Genomic DNA, 12,004 nt, shown 5'->3' with positions numbered 1-12,004 from the left:
AGAGCACTAGGACTACAGAAGGGACTGGGGGTGCAGGCAAACCTGAAGAAATCCAAATCCGATTTCAGAGTTAATAGGATTCTTAACTTACAAGTTTTCCATAGCTTACCTGTTGACACATATACAATATCTAATTGCATGAAAATGAGTTTAAAATTGTATTCTTCTAATGCATCACAACTTCATTTTAGAAGGACAAAACAGTTCTAGTTTTGTCACTTATTTCAGATTTCCCCATTTTGTCTTTGATTTAACTATCACCCGAGCACAGCATGCAGCCTTGCTAACTGAGCAGAAAACTTAGCTATAACAGGTTGGGTTCTGAGGGTGAAGAGAATTAAGTCATGATACATGAGGAGCATGGAATAACAAGCAGCCAACATGGGGCACCAGAAATTCAGTAGCAGCACTAAGGCAATGGTGCTTTCTAAAAAAAGCAGTTGTGAGCCAAAGAAAGGCCATCATCACCAGAAAAGCTTGCAATCTCACACTGTGTCAGCTCATGTAGCAATAAAACAGTACCAGAGAATCCAAGCTGGGAGCTCAAGGACAGATTATTTAGTATTTATGCAAAGCATATTAGCTTCTCTGTGTGCATGCTTGTCCAGATGAAGCCTAGTAGTTAAGACACTGAAGCTTTGCCAGTGAGAAATTAATGTGCACAATACATTTTTTAACCCATCCATAACCGCAGGAAGATCTTTAATTTGGAAAGTCCAAATAATAACCAAGCCTACCCCTTAACAGTATTAAGTTACCAGAGATGAAGACCTGCAATACATTTAGAATCTTCATTCTAAAAACATCCTATCTGCACACCCAAATACCTTTTTCTACAATTTAACCGTCTCTAATATTTTAGATACCAGTTTATTAGGCACTAATGGCAACAGACTTTCTCAAGTCAGTTTATACTAATACTACAGTCTTCATCAAGAGAACGTTTTCATAATTACTCGATACACAGCTTCAGACACTGAAAATGTCTCATTATATAACACTGCACACTTAAATATCAAATCAGATGCTCTTTTAAGCAATTTATAATATAGAAGTCAATTTATTAATTGAAACAGCCAATTTGGAACAGAATCCTGTCAAAGAAACTATTGACAGTGTTTTTTAATTCCAGTCTTCACTCTGAGACTGAAGTTACAGCAGTTTAAGTTTTAATTAGTTTCAAAAACTGAGCTAGTTTGAGAAACCTCTTTTTTTACATTATGGGTATGCTTTTTTAAATAAACTGAAATTAGCATTCTCAGATTCCTGCTAAACAAACATTGGAAGCCCCACACATTTTTCCACACACTACATGGCAGAAGGAAGACACACAAGCATTCCTGTCACAGTTTCTCCAGGACACAAGTATTCACTTACAACATTTCCTAATACAATAATCTGCAGCTAATTTGAAATAAGGAGAGCACTTAGACTTTCCTCATATTGAAGTTCCTGTACAACATTTTATGAAGTATTACCTTAGAAATACAAAAGGTATTCATGGTTTTGTTTATTTACACTGCACTTACCTATGACAGAGTGATACTGTTGATGCCAATATCTTTTCTTCACCATAACACTCACATTCTAGAGGAAAAGCACTAAAAGGCAAAGATATATATATGTAGTATTTGCAATTACTTGGGCATGCAAAAATTTCTGATACAGAATGCAAGTAAAACACAAGTTATGGGAATTGCATTAGTTTTCCTAGACTGTTCAGGAAGACGCAGCAGATTTTTTTCCAAAGACTCAACATAATTTGTAGGGCTCAGAAGTCAGACACCATTCAGAAGTGTGCATCATCTACAGTGAAAAAATAACACAGAGTGTAAGGATTTAAATTAATCGCATAATCCTTTTCTTGCTATGTATTAGTTATATGGGCTATATTCTCTTTACATGCAATCTGCCTGAAAAATGTGCTGTCCTAGTCCTCATTTCACAGCTTGATTTTCTGTTTAATTTTCATTTTTCATCTCTGCCTACATAAATGAGCACACTTGACCCACAAGCTTAAGCCAGACATCAGGGAATATTGTTAGGATTTAAATAAGCATTCTTGCTCAAAAAATATATGATTAAATATCAGTATAATGGCAAACACATCACCAAAGCCAAGTTAACAAAGCAATGTCATAGGAGTGAAATGACTATTTATGTTGAAGTATGAAGAGGAAGAGAAGGCAAAGGAAGCTATGAAAAAAAGTCAAAATGGTATTACGTAGCAGGAAAAGTAATTAAATTTAATTAGAAATTAGATCTGCAATCCATATAGATTGAGGATAGAAGGTGAAACAAGACTGGAAGACCTGAGATGCAAAACTAACATCAGCTAATAGAGGTTTTATTTATGTGATAGAATTTAATAGTCATTCCCAAGCCCTGTAGAGAGACTGCCTGAATAGCAAGAAGAGTGGTGAAGACAAGAAAGAAGAAGAGTGAAGACAATAGCTAGATACATGTTTCAGTTGACTGACAGCAGTCACACCTAACACCTGCAGAAGAGTAAAAGGAATCTCAGGCTCAGTTTTAGAAACATGAATTAAAGTCAATGGCAAAGACAGCCAGGCTACTAGTCCCTGTCAACACATGACTTAAATACAGAACATACAATCAAATCAACCAAATATAAACTTAGCCACAAGACTAGTAATACCATCCCAAAACAAAATCCCAATTTGCAATGAAGAAGCATGTGAGGACAACTGCATTTGTTGGGTCCACAGAGAATTAACTATTTCTGCCAGTACTGGCTTTACCACATTTGATGTAAGAAGTCAAAGGAAAAACTTACTAGCTTGGATTCACCAACACATTGGTGTGGCTAAACTGCTAACTCTGCAACTACAGTAGTTACTCCCAGCTCAGGAGGGTTTGCTCAGTTCTCTGGTCCATTAAATGAACATCCTATAATTCACCTACATGCATTATCACTTCCAAACTTTTGTGCACTTGACCTCACTACTTCAAGTAGTGTTCTTTCTGAATTACAATAGGTGATTAAATACTTCAACAAAGCCAAGCCAAGGACTAAACAGATGATTCCCTAAAGACCTCTACTGTCTAAAGGTTAGATGATCAATTTTGTGATATTTGAAGACGACAGACAGACAACTATTTCCTGGAAGGGACATTTTTACTCTACAGAATATGTTTTACTTGTGGATGATTTGCACACAAAACTTGCTTACTTGATAGACAAGGAGATTCCAACTTGGAAAACCCAGCATGTGTGAAATGTTTGTTTTGTACTCTCTGGTACATCAATTCTACACAGAGAGCAACTGAATGAGTTTTATTTGAACTATATAGGTGTGTAAAGAAAAAATGATCCTTCAATTCACCACCATACTCAAACTATTTTTTATTTAAATTCATGTTGTGCAGTTGTGTAATCCTGAAGAATTCAGAATACTGAAAACTTTCTAAGAATACATACAGAACTAAACATAGAGAAATTAAAATTAAGCAAATATCTCACTTCCAAATGAATTCACTGTGGGAAAACTTCAGTATTTTTTTCCTCTAACAAATAGATTATGATCTCTGAACAATTTATATTTAGAGAGTATTTGCCTAAACATGTAAAGAAAACTGTTTAAAGGCACTGAAGAAAAACACTGTAATACTACATATATGGTGAATAAATGTGAGTTAGAAAAACATATTCATGCTCTATTCCATCTTCTGTTCCATTATACACTCAGTATATTCAACAGCTTTGCTGCTATTGTTCCAAGTTCACACATCACCCAAAAGAGCACATTATATATTAATCAAATGTATGCTGCTACAGAAAATCTGTAAAGCTAAACAATCCTTACCTAAACCTATATTGGAGAATTTTCCTTTAATAGTCTTAATCTTTTCCTCCTTGATTTAGTATTCAAAACCTAACAGAGCAGTGCAACACCAGATATAAAAAAAAAAGGATAATTACACAAGGCCACAAAAATTTGATCAAATCTTCTAATCATATTCATATTAAAGTTCTCCTTTTTCAAGTGCCCTGGAAACAACTGCCAGTTCTTTGGGTTGTGCCACTACCAAAGATCATGCATACCCACTCAAACAATTTCTTTCACATCTACTGGTGAAAAAAAATCTCAAAGCCCCAGTTGGGCTGGCAATTTTAAAGCACCATTGAGTTTTATTATTACAAAAGTATTTCTAATTTCTTGCACAGCCACACTCACATAAGAACATCCCATTCAAAACCTGCTTTAGGGTCAAAGTCAAATTATTGCCAGAAAGTGGCAGACTGCTAAAATTCAAATTCTAATACAGGGATTGGCACACAGGAAGAAGTGACACCTGCAAAACATTTTACACATCCCTAGATTACCGATATCTCTCTCTCTCCACATCACTCTCAATCTCAGTTGAAAATGTCCCAATTAACACTACCAAAGACTATATGCCACGTGACAACCTTACTCTGCAGCAATAAAGACTTTCAGGACCCAATATAAGGCAGGGTAAAAGACCAACTCATTTAAGCATCTTCTTTATTCATAGATCTCTCAAATGGCTGAGCCTGCAGCAGCAGCACCACTGTAATGACATGCAAGTTTACATATTCTGAAGTGTATGTCACAACAATGTTCACATTCAAATGTGCAAGTCACCTTTAAAATAAAAACTTACTAGCTACTTCATTGCTTTTTCATGTTCAGGATTCACTCTTAAATAAACCTATTAAGAGCACATTAAAGCTGCTAAATAAAACAGTCCACTGTCCAGAAGTGACAAAGTTAAATGAAACAGGCAATCATGACTGCTCCCTTAGGTATTGTATGCATTACCTTTCAGAGTTTAATTACAAGGTCCTATATCACTGCTAGTATCAGTATACTAACATTTTTCTCTAGTTTTAGAAAAAGCATACAGTAGCACAACAACTAGGGAAGAAAAGAAAAGATTCCATGAAACAAAAGGAAAGACGGTAAAGAAACACCTCTGGTTGAAGCACAAACCATTTAAAAATTCACCCAGGCTCCTACCATTTTCATACATCTTCAAATTTTTCTCACCCCTCAAGCTTCTTTGTTCACATACTCCTACTGCCAAGGTCTCATGGTTTTGGGCACTGACATTAATCTAGCAGCAAAGCTTCTCCTCACACCTTGTAGAAGAGTGCAGAGAAAGTTTCTAGTGCTTCTGCCACAGATTTCCCAAGACCCTTCCTCTAACATGACACCTAGTTTTTATGGAATAATTGACCTACTAAGTAGCCTTTATTTCAGGCAGAGAACAGTCACATTCAATTTCCAATATTCAGTTGAATGTTACAAATGTATTTGGACCACAGATAGAGCAACATAGAATTTTATTCAGCAAAACTCCTTTAACCCGAGAAAAACTGCAATTCATACTACAAATCTGAAATCAAGCTCAGAATAAGAGCTTCATTGTGAGGTAATCAATACACAATTCAAATATCTAATCAACTATTTCTGGTATTGTTTGTATGCCTCATGGAAAGATTACACTGTTCTTTCTAGCCTAGCTCTAAGATGACTACATCATTTTCATATACATGTCTCCATGCAACAGAGGACATCTGTGAAATTTCAAATCCACAGCAAGAAGGTTCACAATTGAAGAGCCCTTGAAAGTTTAGGACAGCAGTTTCTAACCTCAAAAAATGCTTGGGATTAAATTTAGAGATACCTTACAATTTAAATTCTTATATGACCTAGTAGATTCATTGTTTACTTAAAATGAAAAATAAATCTACTTTAATCATTCATATTTAATTATTTTCAATTTAGTCCAAATTCAAACTTTCACATGATCTTCATGTGGCCCAAAAAAGTAGAGTTGCTATTCCAACAGTTTATATTAGAAATAAATTTGTCTGTAGCTTTATTTTTCGGACAAATAGATGCTTCTAACACCACTTTTGATAGTTGTTTCCTTTTATCACTAATTTGAGCCTGAAAAGAAAAATACTTTCATAAAGAAACTCCAAAATAAAAACAGATGTCAAAAGGTTCATTGCATAACTCAATTAAACATGACCAATCTAATTTTGATTTAAGAATATTATTTCATCATTTTCCAGATTTCAGAAGCAGAAAAAAAAAAGGCAAAATCATTAGCATCTCAGTGAAAGCTAAAGACAAAATGAGAGCATTGAAATATTCAGTACGTAGAACTTCCACAGATGCTACACACTCATGACATGAGCGTTGAAAAACAAACAAAAAAAAAACATTTCCAAACGAATTTCTCCTGACACAATTTCTCTCTCCAGCTATCAATAACCTGTATTGAAATTGCTCATTACTGTATCATGTTACATTTTTTAGGTGTTCTCCGAATGTAACCTCAACATAATGAAAACTCATTCATCAGTAACTCATTTTGTTCACAACAATGTAATCCACTTGATATACCTGGGGAATTTCAGTTTAACTTTTGCAAGTCTAATGCAGCCTAATTTTCTAGTTTTTTAAATCTTTTAACATAAAAACCAAAATACAGCTTGGTATTATCTGTTCTTTCCTTTCTACGACTTCTAGCACACCTTAAGATTCATCGTACTTTCAGATGTTAGTTGATTCATCCAAGAATGTCTTATTCTCCCATTTTTTTAAGGTACTTATCATTCTGACTTCAGTCAGGTAAGCAACTACTTTGGACAACCTGTAAAAGGAACATGCAAATTCCCTGAAGCAACACCATTCTCCCCCTCAAAAAAAACAATAATATTTTGCAGCAGATATGAATTAATCCAAGAAACAAGGATGAACTTTTTCAGTTTCACGTAAGAGGACTGGTGTCTCTACATGAATAAGGTGAGAAACATACAGAATACACGAGAAGTGAAGATGCACCTGAACCAGATCTTCCGCAGAATACACATTCAGGCCATCAAAACCCACCATTCACATTCTTTCCCAGCCAGCTTGCCTTTCAAAATACTGAAGATCAGATCCCATATTTGCTACATTTATTCCACAAAGAAAAAGTAAGCAACATATTAATGAGTTGGAAATCCTTCCTAGAGTTTCAGCAGCAAAGACGGAAAATTAGCACAGCAACTACTACTTCTTGATGACATACAGATCAAACTCTTCACACTTCAGAAGATACACATGCTTATTTAAGAAAGCAAACGTAATACCCTAATTTCAAAGGCAAATGAAATATCCTTATAACAGATCATGCAGGAGCTCAGCTGTGCAATTTGTTTCTCAGTATACACAGCCTCAAAACATTTTTATTTTGATTTGTGCCCTTCAGCACTCCAAGGCAACTAACAGATCACAAGTGCACTTAAATTTGTTTGCATTACCAGCACTTCCAACAATGCAGTGTTTGTATCTCAAGTACCTTCTACATTACCACTTCTCCCTTTTTTACTTAAAAGTTTTAAGTTTTGCACAGATTCTTCTGTTCTCTTTCTATGACTACCTCGGACAACTGCATTGTTCAGGCAGCATCCAGTCTTTTTCTGCTTCTACTTTCTGTAATATCAATCCATTCTAGATTAACAGAACAGTTTTGCAAAGCAAAACAAGAACAGAATTTATGAATTTTGGCATGCAAATGAGATTATCAGCATTCCTGAAAATGATGATTTTTTAAAAAAAACTATTTGTTTACTTTTATAGATTTGTAAGATTCTCCCCATACAACATTAAGTTTTATGTAAATGAATGGAAGTCTACGTACACACAGTCTCAGTCCACAAACACAAACGAACAAAATTCACTCAAATAAGCAGCCTAATTGAAAAAGTCAAAGTAAGTCTGAGTGGCTTTCTCGCAAATAAAAATCTACACACCCAAGCCTTCTAAAAAAATCAGGTTTTCCTGTCAAGTTGTATATATATTAAAAAAACAAAATTGCATTTCCTTCTTACAGTATCACCTGCCACACATTATTTTCAATGAACATTAGTTCAAGATTCTACAATGAGCTTTTAAATTTGCAAGTAAATAGCTATTTCCCTAGGGAAAGTTCATCAGCAAACTGCATACGGCCACATATAATCCTTCTTCAATACACAAAATCTGACAGAAAAACAGCTTTATTTATTAACACATTTAGTTAAATCTTCCTCCATACAAACACTAACCAAAAATATACCTTATCTTTATTGAAGCTTGTTTTTAAAGTCCATTCTAGTTAAGCCGCTGTAATTTTTCTTGCGCTGAGGTTTAAAGCCACATGAAGAAATCTGAGGGCTACCAATGCCCAAACTTTAGTATCTGATCTGTACATTTAATTTTGTCACTTGAAAGCCTACTAGCTAACCAACAATAACGCACCCTTCACCACCCAGTCGCCAGTTCTGATCAAAATACTGTCACATCAGAAGACATGTACAGTACTCAGGGTCATCCTAACTCGATACATTTTTTTCCCAAAATGACAGAGTGGACTACCTACACAATAATTAAGATCCCCAAACAATCTCTTAACCTCTGTAAACTTAAAATGAACATCAACTGAAGACTGCTATTTTCTGTTCAGTGCATAAACATTTATATTTTCTCACTGATCTAGAAGAAAAGTTTGGCCCTAATCCACAAATCACACTTCATTATAGGCTTTCACCACAAAATCCTACCAACTTCACTTTAGGATTCCATGCAAGTGAATGCATTTAGTTGGTTAAAATTTTTGTGCATGCATCCTTCTTGCAGGATCATATCATCATCATTTTAGAGTAACAGATGAAAGTCAGTTTCCAGAAAGGAGTGGTATAACACAAGGAATAATTAAAAAAAACTAATAATGACAGTATTAAAGCTTATTTACTAAAGACCAGAGAAAGGAGCTAACTGATGTTTGAGCAACATTCCAGTAATTTGTTTTTCCCCTTTTCCAACACCACCCACACACACACTTAAATGGGCTATACTGTCGACAGCTGATGGAACACTAATGCTGAGCTAGCTAATACTACATAATGGATGCTTCAATTTTCTACATCAAGCATTGTACCATCAGCACTCAGCTGTTAGAGCAGAACAACTGAAAGGTATAGATTAGCTTAAAGCAAGGCTAAAGAAACTGTAAAGTTGAACATATCTAAAAGTTACAAAACAAAGCAAGGATAACATTACATTTCATCTGACACCATAACTATGTCTGAAGACACAATTAAGCACAATGGTGAAGCACTCCAGTGCTATATGGAAAAAATATCATTTTCTAAGAGTCCAAAAGGCACTGATTCTGTTTTCAGGTTAGAATTTGAATAGGATAAAGTGCATACTTTGCTCTAGCAGTGATTGTGAATAGCAGTTTTCAAAATGAAAACTCTATTTAATTCACTGAGTCCAATTCCTCCTCGTCTTTGTCTTTAATTACTCGGTCATATTCTACTGTAAGAACCTAGAAGAAAGCCAAATTCAAGTTAAATGATTTTAACTCTGGAATTTTTCAACTTGCAACTGCAGTCACAGACATTAACTACTGTGTTACACTCCTGAAAAACAAGCCTAGAAAATAAGACATCACATGCTCATGCCTGACAGATCATGATTTGATCCCATAAGGCATCTATTACCAGTAGTATTGAACATTATTTCTCTTTATGAGGTCAGACCTCCAGAGGCATGTACTTAAGTTTCACAGGCTTTGACAACACAGAACTACTGAGAATATGTTTTCGTACCTCTGCCTTTCCTCATTCTGACCTTACCAAAATTCATTTGCCTTCTCAACTGTTCCTGAATCACTTGGGTTTTTTTCCCCTATAGCTCTCCTACGTTAGTCTAACTACAACTGTACTGAACTGCAGCTCAAAAGCATGCTCTTCCAAATGTGGCCAGTATGGATACAAGCACTGGGATCTGAGAGGTGGGAAATACTCCTTTGTCTGCCAGCTCAGACAAAGCCCAAGTCACAGCCCTAGTCACCCACTCACTGTTGAGGTTGTGTGTTTCCTCCTTTTCCCAGGTAGAAGCAAAGAACGCACAGAAATCACAGGCTGGAAAGTCACTTTGTGTTAAATTCCAGTGCCTGGCAGCACAGTGATCTCCCATCAACATAACAGAGCAGGTTCCAGAAAAGTTTTGTGCCATTCATGCAGCCCAGACTTGAACACAGTCAGGACTTAATTTTTGTAGAATATCTTCCAAACTGCCAGCTCTGTTGGACTGTTATAAATGGTGTTTCCAAAAGCCTGAGACCTCAGCAAAACTTCACTAAGTAACAACGAAAAGATTGTGTAAACCATGCCACCAAAACTCTAGTACACGCTTTAACTTAACAGTACCAGAACTTATCGGCAAGTTGGTTAGTCAGGTGAGAGTTTTTCTTTGGTTTTGTTTTGGGATTTTTTTTTTCCTCCCCCCTGTATTGGTAGGTCTTTCCCTATGTTTATTTTCCAAATCAGCAAAGTAGTTTAACCCAAACTATCCCTATTTCTGTTTGAGGCAGAAACTAGTATGAAAGACTTCAGACTTGACAATGTTTTTGCCACTGAAAATACACAACCTTACAATAGATGTTAACCATAGATGTTCCTGCCAGCTCTGCAGATAACAAAAGGGATAACCCACAGTTCGGGAAAATGTTTCCAGAGTAAGTTTTGCAGCTATGAATTTGTTGAGGTTTTCTGATGATAACAAACTACAAGGTAATCAAATGATTCCGCTGTTTTAATAGTCTCCATAAATTAGACAGGTACCTTCTACAGCAATGAATTCCAAGTACTTTACTATCAGATATACTTGCAACTCTCCCCTCACATGCATGGCTTTCACTGCAACGCCTACCTAAAACGTCTTCATTAAAATGAAACTACAGCATTATATGCTCAAAAAGGCTTCTATAAAGTTTTCTTTTTGCTTTATAAGTTTAATATGGAGTAATATGTTACAGATAAAAAAGCCTCAGACACCACACCAATTAGAATCATGCTTGCCGTCTTCATATTGAACACACAAGATGCATATTGACACAAATTTAAAGGAAAAAAAAAAACTTAGCCACCATTAAGACCTTAAATTCATCATTAGTCATCTAATATAAAACATACTGAAACCAATGACTTCCTATGACACTCAGTGGAAAAAAGTTTCCCAAAGCTTTATACAAAACCAAACAATACTAAATATGAAATCATTTGGTGTAAATAAGAAGTTCTGAGAACAAAATAACCTGTATGCTACTGGCATCTGTTTTGCCAAGGTCTGATGGCAATTAACTAACCACACCAATTTTAATTTAAAACAAAATTCTCATGCACTAAAATGAGAAAATGTCAGTATCTTGAGGCAGGCACTGTATGTAGTAAACTCTTGATTTACTACCTAGGGAGACTAAGATTCAGACTAAGCAAATTTTTCCTCAAAAGCAACGTTAGCTAAGCTTGGCTCTCTGAAGATTACTATTCAACGCCCACACAGCCTCATTGCAGTACCTTCAGCTTGTTGCATATCTTCCATGTTTCCACAGTATTCCCAGGCCTCCCTCTGTTACATCTGGAGCTCTCTTTTTTGCAAAACCCCTAGTTTCTTCCCACAATAAAACTCTTACCTTCACTTCTCACTCAGTGAAAAAGAGAGATGTGATGTTGCCTGCCCTGTATTACAAGTTGCAAGCTGAACAGCTCTCAAGCTACTACCACACAGAAGTGATAACGTCGGTGGATAGTTAACCAACGTCGAGGTTAGAGTGAAACATGTCTCCCATGACCCCTAAAGCAATCACATCCCTGACTGTAATCTCTACAATATTACTTCATCTTCCCAAGGCTACTGCAGAATTTAAGATACCTGTATTTATGTGGACATTATCTACATTTAAACTGACATCAACAATAACTGAAACTAATTACGTACTTCATTTTAAGCTAATGGAACTCTTTTAAAGCAACACTTAATACCTTTATAAGATTGCTTTATATTATTGCATTAAAAAGCTGTTGAAACATGAAAAGTCTTTCATGTCTCTACATATAGAAATGCAAGCTACTCCATTTAAGTCCAAATATAAAGACCTAAAATGGAAAATGTTTAGTGCCTTAAATACA

The 12,004-nt window shown here is 35.6% G+C and overlaps 1 protein-coding gene across 11 annotated transcripts in view; it reads right to left on the bottom strand.

Moving 5' to 3' along the window:
- The window catches only part of CSNK1G3 (casein kinase 1 gamma 3), an 85,027-nt gene that overhangs the window by 67,509 nt on the left and 5,514 nt on the right, over nt 1–12,004 (bottom strand). For 10 of the 11 annotated variants that reach the window (XM_087741985.1, XM_087741988.1, XM_087741992.1 and 7 more), the window contains one exon: nt 1,530–1,601. The exons of the other annotated variant lie outside the window; for it this stretch is intronic. The gene's annotated coding sequence lies outside the window, so the exon portion shown is untranslated. The remainder of the gene's footprint in view (nt 1–1,529; nt 1,602–12,004) is intronic. 11 annotated transcript variants of the gene reach the window in all.

The sequence above is a fragment of the Nipponia nippon genome, unplaced genomic scaffold (assembly GCF_047370975.1).
Source record: "Nipponia nippon isolate SJK-2023a ecotype South Korea unplaced genomic scaffold, ASM4737097v1 scaffold_8, whole genome shotgun sequence".
NCBI classification, from domain to species: Eukaryota; Metazoa; Chordata; class Aves; order Pelecaniformes; family Threskiornithidae; genus Nipponia; species Nipponia nippon.
The sequence above is the reverse complement of the archived record's forward strand: the minus strand, read 5'-3'. Positions and strand labels throughout refer to the sequence as shown.